We start from the raw sequence: 13,555 nt of genomic DNA, 5'->3' as shown, positions 1-13,555 counted from the left end.
AGTAGACACGTAGTTTGGGAATATATCCTGTAGTTCCAAAGCTCCACAGAAGCCCTTAAAAAGCAGCAGCACGGAGCAATGCCACGATGAATAGCAACATCAGGTGGGAAACTGAAGGCTCACAGGCATCCTCAAAACAAACTGAAAAGGATGAGGATAGAAAACCTAGTGCCCAAGGAATTGGTAGCAGTCTCTGGACTCAATTCATTGAGTTTAATCCTTTCTTTCCAAGACGATTTCCCTAAGGATCCTTTGTTTGTTTGTTTGTTTCTATGTGTGACTCTGGCTGTCCTGGATCTCACTCTATAGACTAGCATGGCCCCAAACTCACAAGAGGTCCTCCTGCGTGCTGGGATTAAATGCGCACACCACCACAGCCGGGTCAAGAATCTTCACTAGAGGTCTGCTAGGGGTCAGTATGAGTTGAGTGAGCCTCATTTCTACCCTCTATTAGGAAGACTACAAGAACAGACAACTGTAACAGTGTGCAAGGAGTCTAAGAGGGCAACTGTTCCCAGCACAGGCAGGTGCAGCAAAGGCTCAGGACTGAGGAACACAGTGGTCAAGGGAGTAGGCAACACTCAGCACTCACGCCTCACTGTCTAAAGCACAGGAAGCTCCCACAAATAGGAAATGTCACATTCCAAAACACCCGTCAAGACATAGAAGAGAGTCCATGTGGCAATCACACAGACATTGCCACTGGATGTGAACGACAGCAGTATTTATTCTAGCACACACTGTTAGTCAAATACATCATTAGAAAATTCAAGACTAAACAAAAAGAGATCCAATTTATTAATACTGAAGACCTACCAGCTTAAAAGACTATAAATGCATGAAAATTTGGTTGCATTTGTTTAATTTAAATGCATTTGAGGTTCTAAAAGCAGAGTGGGTGAATTAGATTCACTTTTGAGATACAAAAATTCTAAGAACTGTCTTATCTGCATAGGACCCTTGATTATTTCCTCAAGTACTTGATAGAAAAAATGACTCTGTGCCCAGGCAACATTACCGCCATCACCGCCAGCCAGTTGTGTCTACTGTTCTGCTTGGTCCTATAAAAACTTGAGAGGTAGGGATGTAGCTAAGATGGAAGGGTGCTTGCCCAACACACCGAGGTCACTGCCAGGACTCCAGTACCACACCCACTAGGTACTTCTCACACTTGCAAATCCCAGCACTAGGGACTAGGAAAAGGAATGTCAAGGTTGAGATCACATTTAAGGGCAGCCTAGGTAACAGAGACCCAGTCTCTATATAAACAGGAATGAAAAACAACAAGTTTGAATATTTTTCCATTTTAAGACTCAAACTATCAACACAGCAGCTTATTCTAGAATAAAACTGAAACTGTTTTTTTTTAAAAAAAAAAGGAAAAACCAAAATAACAATATACTCTTTGCCTTTATGACCACTGAAAATAAATCCTCTAGTTTTTCCTCTTGTTCTTCACTTTTATTAGCCAGGGGTTTTATTAGTGCCTCTCCGCAAATGACTGTTACATATTTTTAGAAACCCTAAATACAGCACCTTGACTGAGAATGGGGAGGGACGCGAGAAGACAGTTAAAGTATCATGGTATCACTCTGCTTATAAAATAACCAGAAGTCAGTCTTTCTAATAATGAACATTCTTCTTATTCTTAGTTTTTGAACTCAGAACTTGTACTAGACAAGGAATAGCTTGCTAGAGTCATTATTAAGAGACTCTCTGGTGCGATGTTAATGGAAGTCCTTATAACGAGCCCTTTCCTGACCCAGATTTTTCTCCTATCCAACAACTTGTCAGCCAAACCTACAAACACTGTTATAGATACAGCTCTCTTAGTGTCTTAGTGATTGTTCTATTGCTGGGCTGGCTCACAATTCAGAGGTTTAGTCCATTGTCATCACGGCAGAGGGCATGGCAGTAGGTGGGCAGGCACTGGAGTGGTAGCTGAGGGCTTTACATCTTCATCCACACAGGCCAGGGCTGGGGAAACTTGGGCTTTTGAAATTCAAAGCCCAACCCCAGTGTCACACTTACTCCAACAAAGCCATGCCACCTAAATCCTTCTAATCCTATCAAACAGTTCCACTCCTTAATGACTAAGCACTCAAACATCTGAGCATATTGGGGGCCATTCTTATTCAAACCACCATGACATGACAACTACAAACAGACATAAAAACCCATCAGACCTCAGGAAACAAAGGTTGTGGACGTAAGTACTCTTAGTATATTCTAACTCATTTTCATAATGCCACATGTGAGAGTAAGAAAGACCTGCAGCAAGGGTAAAGTAAATGTAGAGAACTGATACTTTGGGTTTGGCAAAAGGTTAATCCCCAGCCCAGCAAAGCCAGGCTCTTTGGACCTCAGCTTCTCCAAAGGCCTTGTCACCTGCTCCTCACTAGGTGAAGACTACATGGGCTCCCCGCCCAGCACTCAAAGCACGGCAGCCACAGGACAGTGGAATGCACTTCAGCTGTTTTTCTTCATGTCTCTGGGCCTCAAAATCTTTTTGTGTATTAGGGAGATAAAAATTTAAATAAAAAACTTGAAAGAGGTGTACTCTACCCTTAAAATTAGAAAAATTTAGTAAAAAAGAAATTATTAAAATCCCATAGATACTCAATAAGCAGGGGAAAGAGTAGGACAGAAAGATGAGTGAAGTAGAAAAAAGAACCAATAAAACGCTGCTGGTTCTTTGGCTGAGGGATGTGCATACAGTGCTTGGTTCAAGTCCCAGATCCATGGGAAGGGGTGGAAAAGAGAGGAGAGGGGAAGAAAATGAAAGGAGTGAGGATGGGGAAAGGAAAAGAAAACGGAGAAGGGGAGAGATGGAGGGAAGGAAATGAAAAAAGAACGTTTCCTGAAAGGACAAATGATATTGACAAATTTCCAATCGGAGTGACAGGGGAGCGGAGGCAGGAGGGAGGACTGCTGCAGAAGAACGAGAAAGGTGATGTCATCACAATGCTACACACATGGAAAGCAAAAAAGAATACTGGGAAAATTTGATGCCAATAAATTCTACAACCAAACTGAAGGGGATAAATCCCTAAAAAGATGTCACCAAGAAGAGAAAACCAAAAGGGCACAGACAAGACTCACCTGAAACTTCAAAGTTTCCCCTCAATGAAAACCCCAGATCTAGATAGCTTCATTAGTGAATTCTTGCAAGTATTTATGGGAGAATACCAAGCCTATCCAAGTTCTTTTAGAGAACTAAACAAGAAGAAATATATCCCAATTTATTGAGGCTAGAAATAGCTTGATACCAAACCCTGACAAAAATAAGAAAAACTCCTAAACAGAATCTTAACTAAGTAAGCCAAATTGTGTATCAACATGGTTAACATATTATGGCTAAATGGGGCTGATGTTAAGAATGGTTACCATTTGGAATGCCATATAATTCATGACATCAGCAAGCTAAGAAAAACCAGAAGCAGCAACAAAACCAGACACATGATCATCTCAACAGATGCAGAGAACTTACCATGTAATCTAACATGTTCTTAGCTAAAAGCAACACACAGCAAGAATGTAAGAGAGTTCAACTTGATAAATGATCCACAGACCCCTATTGTTCCCACCACACTTAGTGAAAGGCAGGATGCTTCCTTTAGATCACGGAACAAAGCCAAGATGTCCACACTCTCAGCTCTCTCCAACACCCCACTGGAGGCTCTGCTCAACTCAGTAAAGCATGCAAGTTACGAAAGGAGTTACACTGTTAGTAATGGGGTGCAGTAGGGGATGGGGGGATATTTCTTCCCTTGGGGAGATGTAAACAACGTCTACCTCCTCCTCCTAATGAGCCAATGACAAACCAAAGTATAATCCCACCAAAATTCACCCTGGGAGGCAATCAGTTTATTAGACTCACTTGCAGAGCATGGGCCAGAGTTACAGAGAGAAATAGTCAGGCGACCCCAAAGCAGACTGTAAGGTCTGTACCCAGTAATAATGACAGTTTTCCCATAGCCAACAAGTAAAGCCCCTTTCTCCTTGTCTTCTCCAGCCTATATACTCTAGCCCTTCCCCAACACCCAGAAGCCACATGCAAGCAGAGCAGAGCTACATTCAATTGGCAGGGAGGAGTGACCAATGTAAGGACCTTCTCCATTCCTCCACCCTGGAGGGAATGTCCCGTGGTGACTGATGTCAGTTGCAGTGGGGTGGCTGGGAGGATAGCACCTTACAACTGTGTCTATACAAAAGCCAAGGAAAGGACTGGATATGTAACAAGGTACTAGGTTGAAGCCCCAGTGCCAGAAAAGAGAAACTCCAATGAAACCAACAAGCAAGCTACTAAGTGAGATTGGCAAAGTTCCCAGATGGAGCTCGCTGACCCGGGACTGACAGTTGTGTGGCACAGGCAGCGGATGAGAGCACTAGCAGTGGAACCAACAGTTCCCCTAGTGCAGGAAATGGCTCTTTGGAGCCCATTCCCTAGAGAGGGATGGAGACCTTGCTCAGCCTAGATTCGGGGGAGAGGGCTTTGGTCCTTCCTCAAGTGATGTGACAGACTTTGTTGACTCCCCTTGGAAGGCCTCACCCTCTCTGAGGAGTGGATAAGGATAGGGTGGGGAGAAGGTGGAAGGAGTGGGAAGACGGGAGGGAGAGGGAGCTAGGATTGGTATGTAAAATAAGATTACTTTAAAAATAAAAAGAATAAAAATAAAAAATGAAAGAAAATGAAAAAAAGATACAGAATGGAACTGAATCTCCATGCTAGCGATTTGCACCCATATACTGAGATCTAAAAAATATTTATGCTGGGCGATGGTGGCGCATGCCTCTAATCCCAGAACTCGGGAGGCAGAAACAGGTGGATCTCTGTGAGTTCAAGACAGCCTGATCTACAAGAGCTAGTTCTGGGACAGGCACCAAAGCTACAGAGAAACCCTGTCTCAAAAACAAAACAAAACAAAATTATAATCACGCTAAAAATGAAACATATAGTACAATATCTAAAAAAACTGTCTGATAGTTACACTTTATAAGACTGTTGAGTGAAACAAATGAAGTACATTCAGAGAGTACACAATGTTAAATGAGCTCTCTTCAAATTCATCTTCAGATTCATTATTTCAATTAATCCCAGGAAGCATTTTGAATAAATTCAGAAGCTGACCTAAACCTTAGATGCATATGCAAGGGACCCAAAAGAGCCTAGACAAGCATGAAAGGTCGAGATTATGAAGTCATGGCAGGGAAGGCAATGTGGTATTGAGCCTGTCCTAAGGAAATCAAGTGAATATGGTGGCTCAGACTATAATCAGAACACTCTGAAGGTTGAGGCAGGAAGATTACCAGAAATATGGGGTCAGTTTAGGTTACAGAGTGAAACACATTGAAAATTAAGGAAAATGGAAAACAAATGCCAAACACACACATACAGAGGGCAACTGGCTTTTGACAATGTACAGAAGTATTCAGTAAAAGACACTGGTCTTTTTTTTGGGGGGGGGTAGGGAAAGGAGCTGGAACAGCTAAATATCTATATGCCAAAAACGTGAACTCTTGATTCACATCTTGCCCTATGTACAAATGTTAACTATGGCCCAGGGCATAACAGAAGCACCTGCTTAGTAAATGTGAAACCTATCACCACAGACCAATCAACCAACCAAACTACCTGTAACTACATCAAACACCCCAAACTATAAAACTTCTCCAAGGAGCTGGGGGAGGGCAGCTCTGTAACCTTGAATTTGGTAAGCAGTTCTTAGACATGACACCAAAAGCACAAGGCTTAATAAACAAGTGGATAAACTTTACTTCACAGAAATCAGAACAGCTATTCTTTCCAAGACACTGCAAGGAGAAAAGGCAAGTCACACTCGGAGACAGAATACTTCAAGCCAGAAATCTGATTAAAGCTCTGTATCTAGCCAGATGGTGGTGGCGCACACCTTTAATGCCAACACTCCAGAGGCGGAGGAAGGCGGATACTGTAAGTTTGAGGCCAGCCTGATCTACAGAGCGAGTTCCAGGACAGCCAGGACTGTTACACAGAACAACCCTGTCTTGGGGAAAAAAAAATCTATATCTAAAACTCTCAAAACTAAAAAAACAACCCAATAAGTAAACATATAAAATAAATGACACTTTTTCAAACAAAGAATAACAAACAAGCACAAGAAAATATGCTCAATCTTTAGCCACTGAGAAAATACAAATTCAAATCTCAGTGAGAGAGTCTTGTATTAGAACAACTAAAAAAGAAAAAAAAAAACACAACCAAAAAAAAAAAAAAAACAAAACTGGAGCTAGCAAGCACTGGCAGTCTGAAGCACCAGAATTATGATGTACCGGATAGTGGTGAGAATGTAAAAGCAAGCAATTATAGAAACAGTCTGGCAGTTTGCACAGCGACCATAGGGCCTGCCGCCCACTTCCCTCCCAGGTATGCTCTTAAGAGTGTGTATTAATATTATGCATATGCTCAGATGATCACTGCTGAACGAAACACAGACACAAGCAAACAGCCGTGAACACACAAAGCATATCCACAACATGACAACACTGACGGGAAAAGCACTGCTGTGTCAACATCATCAACACCTCAGGGTACTTACACCGGGGAAGGCAGCACACAGGGTTCTTTCTGTTATATAATCCAGAGACAACTAACCCAGCTAAAATCACAGAAATGACATCAGTGGTTGCCTGGAGATGACCAGAGGACCATGAGGGTGGATTACAGAGTGGTACAAAACGCCTGGGGGATCATGGATCTTATTCATTCTCCTCCTCTACAGAAGGTGCCACGGCATACGAGTGTGTTGAACTGATTAAAGTGCACATCTGAAATGGTCACTTCACTGCGGATGTCACTTACACTTCAAGAAACCGCCAGAGGCCAGTGGTGGGCTGCTTGTCCGGTACATATGGAACCCTGGTTCAATCCCCATCACCACTTTTAAAAATATAAAAGGTAAACTTTAAAAGATTATGGGTTGGTGTGCTTGGTAGTTTTGTCAGCATGACACAAACTAAAGTAACCTAACTGACCTGCAGGCACACCTGTGGTGAGCCCCTGCCCTGGTTTCCCTCAAGGATGAACTGCAAAGTATAAGGTAAAATAAACCCTTTCCTTCCTCCAAGTTGTTTTTGGTCAGTGTTTTATCAGACTAGTAAAACAGAAAGTAACTAGAGAGGTTGGGTAAAGCTCAGTGGAGAGTGCCTGCCTCACACACAAGGCCCTGTCAGATACCAACTGGCGTTAAAGTAAGAAGCGACACATCTTTAATCCCAGCATCAGGCCATCCTGGTCTACAAAACAAGTTCCAGGCTAATGAAAGCTATACATAAACCCTGTCTCAAGAGAGCGAGGGGCAGGAGATGGGGGGGGGGGAGAGGGAGGAAGAGGAAGAGGAGGAAGAAGGAAGAAGAAGGAGGAAGGAGGAGGAGAAGGAGGAGAAGGAGGAAAAAAAGGGGGCGGGGGGAGGGACTGACTGATTCTGCAGCTCTTCAAACAGCACACTGAAACTTTTATTGTAACGAAGTGACTGATGTTATTGCCTTCAACACAACTTTCCCTTTGACCTTTCCGTAAACACAACTGTAAAAGTAAATGACTGTTGGGTGGAAAAGTGAACTAACTGGTCTCCCTGGATTCTGCTGATTGGCTTTGAGGGAAGTCTGAATCTTAAGCTCAACTCTGAGCACAGACTGCTCTGTCACTAGATACTGAAATCATTACTAGTGCAACCTGCCCTAAGGCGGTTCATTAATTCAGGTAAACATTCACCGTACATGCCCTCTGTGTCTGGCATTGTTGAAGTGTTGGACTTCATGCAGAAGGGCCAGGATCACATTACAAAGCTGTTGTGTGTCTTCCCTTGGATGGACTAAGCACACAGCAGCAGAGGAAGGCGGTGGGAAAATGCATGCAGCCAGCCCAGGATGACTACTCCTCTCATGGAGTTGGCTGGCTACAAAGAGGTCCTTCCAGCCTGGAATACGAAACAGTGTGGAAAGCTAACAAGCACCAGACCTAAAAGTGTGAAACTATTAATAACAACTGAAGCTTGAGTAAATTCTTAGAGGTTATAGCAAAGATAATATTCCATGCCATAGCTTCTCCTTTCTGTTTTTTTTTTGGGGGGGGGGGGTATTTTCTGTTTGAGACAGGCTCTTGCTGTGTAGCCCTGGCTGGGCTGGTACGAGGTCTAGGCTGACCTCTTTTAGCTTCCTGAGTGCTAGGATTACAGATGTGTGCCACACTGGACTTAAGCACATTCTTCATTCCTGATTTAGAGAATTCTAAGCTGTGGACCCGATACAGAAACTGCACTATACAAAAGACATTATTTATACTCTATTTACTCAACAGTAAAACCTAGAGGACACACATCTTCCAGCTGGCCAAGAGCATCCATTTGAAAACTACTCTCTCTGCTCTTTAGTGATACTGTTTATGGCCTTTTCTCTAAAAGAGTCCACTGAACTCATGCAAGAGACTCAGACTCACTAAGAATCTCTTTCTGGAGACAGGTACTACTTCCTTTGAAGCCATGAGCTTCAGTAATCCTGGAAAAGGTTCTCAGGTGCCTCTGAAACATCACCTTCTATCTTCTCAGAGGAACAATTTTACAAACAGCAAGCTTTTAGTACCTTCCTCCATCCTGACAGAACGACTCCCTGCTTCCACAGCCAGACCTACACTGCCCTGCTAATCCTGCAGTGTTGGGTGGCCACAGCATTCTGGAGCACAGGCTCTGTGACACAGCCTGTAAACATCCTCATTCCCAGAGAGCAGTGACACCTAGCAAACAAAAGATGACAAGGAAACCAGAGTACCCAGAAATTCACTTTCTGGCTTTTCTTTTTCTGAGTTTTAAAAATGAAAATGATTCTGTATTAGGTTAAAAAAAAAAGTAAGAAAATAAATTATCCAAAAAGCAGAAGCATACATGTGAAAGTCTTGACTTAAGTCACCCAGCCTTTCATCACGGTGGTGGGACGGCGCCTGCTATGGTCTGAGTGCCACCGACGTCTCCACTGTCAAATACGGTCCCAGTGTTTCATTTTACTCTGAAAGGGAACACTGCTCCGTGTCACGGCCCAGCATCTGCTGCCAGGTCCTAATCAGTGACACTTCATACATAGAAGCCCCAACATCCTGACTATGCCAGGGAACACTCAGATGGCAGGGACTGTGTCCCAGCCCCACAGCTACTTTGCATTACTACTGGTTCAGAGCACAGCTAACAGATCAGCTCCTGTACTGTGCAACAGGGAGTCCCCCAGGTCAAAATTGACCACATCTGCTGAGAATGTGCACTCAAAGTTTAATTATTCTCACTGGGGTCAATATTCTTTAATTTTCCTTAATCTAAAGGTCTTAGTGATGAAGAGATGTAATACAATGATAAGGCTAGCTGCATACAACACCTCATATTCTGAGCAGCTGAGAATATATTATGCAGTGAAACCAGGTCTTTCTGGCAAAATGGCTCAAAGGATATAGTGCCTACTGTAAAAGCATGAGGCCCTGACTTTGATTCCCCAGTATCTCCACCATCTCCCTGTCCCCCCACCATCTGGGCACAGAGCTGGAGAGATGGATCAGTGGTTAAGAGCACTCAGTGCTCTTGTAGAGATCTGGGTCACAAGCAACTGTAGTTCCAGTTCCAGAGGATCTGATGCCCTCTACAGGTTCCTACAGTCACATGGTACACACACTCATGCATATACAGATATGCAGAAAATAATTTTTTAAAGCGGGGCATAGAAGTATATTTTACTGTCAGCCAATCTAGCACATCAGCAAGCCCTAGGTTCAGCAAAAGCATCTTGAATTTTGCATGCAAATGGATGGAAATAGAAAACACTATCCTGAGTGAGATAACCCAGACCCAAAAAGATCAATATGCTCACTCATTAGTGGATTCTGGCCATAAACAAAGGACATTTGCCTAGAGAAGCCAAATAATAAGGTGAACCCAAAGAAAAACATATATATAGATTCTCCTGGAAATTGAGAAGAGAAGGATTGGGGAGAGCTTGGGCGAGTGGGAGGGTTGAGATGGAGGAAGGGCAGATTTAGGAGCAGGGAAGAAGATATCTTAATTAAGGGAGCCATTTTAGGGTCAGCAAGAGACTTGGCTCTAGAGGAGATCCCAGGTGTCCATGGGGATGTCCCCAGCTAGGTCCTTGGGCAGCAGAGGAGAGGGTACTTGAACCGGCCTTGTCCCATAGTCACACTGATGAATATCTCGAATATCACCATAGAACCTTCGTCCAGCGATGGATGGAGATAGAGACAGAGACCCACATCGGAGTACTGAACTGAGCTCCCAAGGTCCAGTTGAAGAGCAGAAGGATGGAGAAGATGGTAGGAGGGGAGGAAGTGGAAATTTTTGAATGGAAAAATAAATTTAAAAAAATATAAGGACGACAGCAACATAGGAAAGATACCTGATGTTACCCTCTGGCCTCCACCCCAACATACTTATTCTACATCTATGGAATGGCTTTCTTAGCAGTAATGTTACTTCTTATCATGCTTAAAGTGGCTTTAAATTATGGCAATTCTAGTTTTAAATATTACCAGTGCCTTAAGTAATTTGTGGAAAGTTATAATAAGATGTATACTGAATAACCTCTCAGTCATTTTTCCACTGTCTACACAACATCCGAGGGCCAGCAGCCAGGTCTTGGAATGAAGCCTCTGCTTTACCTGCTACAGGCTGAGATTTCCATGGATAATACACCCAGAGAAGGAGCCAGCAGGCCACAAAAGTTTCCATCCTCTTAGGACTTCTGCTATCTTTGAGATGAAGACTAAACCCAAATTTCAGACCTCACTAGACAGGAGCAAGAATGACCTGAGCAGCTTCTGTCTATGAGGAAACCAGACAGTATGAACACACCTGTTATGGACGCTTGAGGAATGTGTGTTTACATATTGTGTGTGTATCCTCTTTCCCTCCCTGTCCTTACCTCCCTCTTAGGGGTGTCTTAGCCTGTCTTAGGATTTCTATTGCTTCGATGAAACACCATGACTAAAGCAACTTGGGGAGGGAAAGGTTTATTAGGCTTAAACTTCCATACTACTGTTCATCATTGAAGGAAGTCAGGGCAGGAGCTGGAGTTGGGCCATGGAGGAGTACTGCTTACTAGCTCGCTCCTCATGGCTTGTTCAGCCTGCTTTCTCAACCTAGGACCACCAGCCCAGGGACAGTACCTCCCCATCAAGCACTAACTAAGAAAATGCCTTGCAGCTGGATCTCAGTGAGGTCTTTTTCTCAACTGAGGTTTCCTCATTTCAGCTTGTATGTCAAGTTGACACAAGACCAGCCAGCATAAGGCTAACTTCCTTCTTTGTCTTCTCTTTTGTATTTTTGAAGCACGATCATATGGAAACACAGGTACTGAAGTCCTGACTCAGGACCATATTATGGCCCATGCTGCCTCTCAGCTTAACTTCTATGTGTACTTTACCATAGTGCACTTCAATGGTTTCTCCCTCAAGTCTTTCTGACTGCATCTCAGTAGAGACAGATCATCTGGATTTGCCACCCTCCCATTATCTATGCTCTGTCCAAAACAAACAAACAAACAAACAAACAAACAAAAACAAAGAACAACCAAAAAACAAAAACAAAAAAACAGGGCTGGCAAAATGGCATGAGATTGTGGTTGGTTTGGTGCCAACTTGTCATAAATTAGAATTACCCGAATAGAGAGGATCACCCGAGGAAATGTCCTAATTCCTTTAATTGCCATGGGAAACCCCAACTGTGGTCAACACATTCTCATATCAGCCAAGGTAAAAAGGTTATGGCAGAGGGAAATCAGTAACTTTTTCTCATGTGGCCTTCTCTTCAACATAGTCTGGGGTTTTCAGACTTTCATCATGGGCTGAGGATGAGGGACAGTAAAAAATCTTTCAGGCCTGGGTAGCAGACTAAAGCACCCAGCCCTATAAACTGACCATCTAGCCTCTCTAGTGAGAGACAGCTATTGTGGTATGACTCCAACTGCTGAAGTACCCTGCATCAAAAACTAAAGAATTACCAGGTACTCAGACCCTCAGCTACGAGATAAATGCTACTATTTTCACAGACACTGACTTAATAAATTCTTTTATATATAATAAATATAATAATTAGTCATCCACCCATTACTTCTGTTCCTCTGAGAACGCTGACTAATACACGTGACCTGAGTTGAATCCCCAGAACTCACATAAAGGTAGAAAGCGAGAACTGACTCCACAAGGTTGTCCTCCAGCCTCCACACATGCACCATGGCACATGAATGAATGCATGCACTGAATACATACATACAAACACACAAGCCCTCTTGATATCACCTACATAATAATATACAAGTAAAGTAAAATAAAGCAAACTCAAAGTTTAATGAATGTAAGAGTGTGTGAAAAGTAGTCCTACGTAAATAGTGCATCCAACAGAGGAGCAGCCCTGACAAGCCCAGGCTCCTGTCAGCAAAGCCTGTGCTTAGCATGTCTGGGTAATAGCTGTTTACTCATCACAACATTGGGGCTGTGGGTTCTGTTTTAAATGGCACCACCTTTGAAGAGTTAATCAGTAAAGACCAACACTAACTACTTCCTAAGGAATAAATATCGCTTTGGAAAACAGAATAAACTTTGGTTACTTTTCATAGGAGCTGGTAAGGGTATCTCCTCAAATCAATAATCTTCTACTAGAGTTTGATAGCTGATCTAAAGTGTGATGTTATATGTAAAGGTCTAAGACCCTAGTACAGGAATTTCCTACATGATTACTTAACCAACATGGCAAATACCGCACCTTTCTTTGTGTTTTTCCAAAAAAAAATTTGCCTGTGTATATAGTATATGCGTGTGTACATGCAGGTTTGCATGTGTATGCATGCATGTGAATATATCGGATGTGCACGTGTGTGTAGGCCCAATTAACATCTGGTGTTGTGCACAACCACTCTCTGCTCCATTTCTTGAGGCCATTCATTCTCTCAAGTTGAAACCCAAGGCTTTCAGTTTGCCCATTTGTGCCTCCAGAATGCTCAGATTCCAAGAGGCCAGCAAGCCTGCCCAGGTTTATGTGGCTTCTGGGGATCTAAGCACATGCACATGCTTACTCAGCAAGTGCTTTATACTGTGAGCAATCTTCCCAGCTCAGAGTTTTGTTTTTTTGAGATAGCGTCTCACTCTGTGTCTTGGCTGGCCTGGAACTCTCTTAGGTGAGAACTCACAGTAGCCTTGCCTCTGAGTGCTGGGATTATAGGTGTGTGTCCTGAGTCACCACACCTGGCCCAGGTTATTCTAGGGTATACCGTTTCTCAAAGCCTTTGAGTAGCTTTATGGAAATGCAACCTATGCATGGCCTTTATCCATCTGAAGCAGACTCAGACAGAACATACATTTGTCTACAGTTCAAATGAAAATGATCAGTTATTTTTAATAATTATAGCAACATATCTTACAGTAATTTAAAAGGCTGTAACTTGACTTTTTGCAGAGAAATGTCTATTAAATTACAACTTATTAAGAGCCTGCAAAAGCAGCTAAATTTAATCAATGCTCTGTTTTAAAAAA

The 13,555-nt window shown here is 42.9% G+C and overlaps 1 protein-coding gene across 8 annotated transcripts in view; it reads right to left on the bottom strand.

Moving 5' to 3' along the window:
* Mrtfb (myocardin related transcription factor B) overlaps positions 1–13,555 on the bottom strand; it is a 172,178-nt gene that overhangs the window by 142,226 nt on the left and 16,397 nt on the right. The window lies entirely within an intron of this gene.

Source organism: Microtus pennsylvanicus, chromosome 11 (genome assembly GCF_037038515.1).
Source record: "Microtus pennsylvanicus isolate mMicPen1 chromosome 11, mMicPen1.hap1, whole genome shotgun sequence".
NCBI classification, from domain to species: Eukaryota; Metazoa; Chordata; class Mammalia; order Rodentia; family Cricetidae; genus Microtus; species Microtus pennsylvanicus.
Note: the sequence above shows the minus strand (reverse complement) of the source record. Positions and strands in the feature narration are given on the sequence as shown.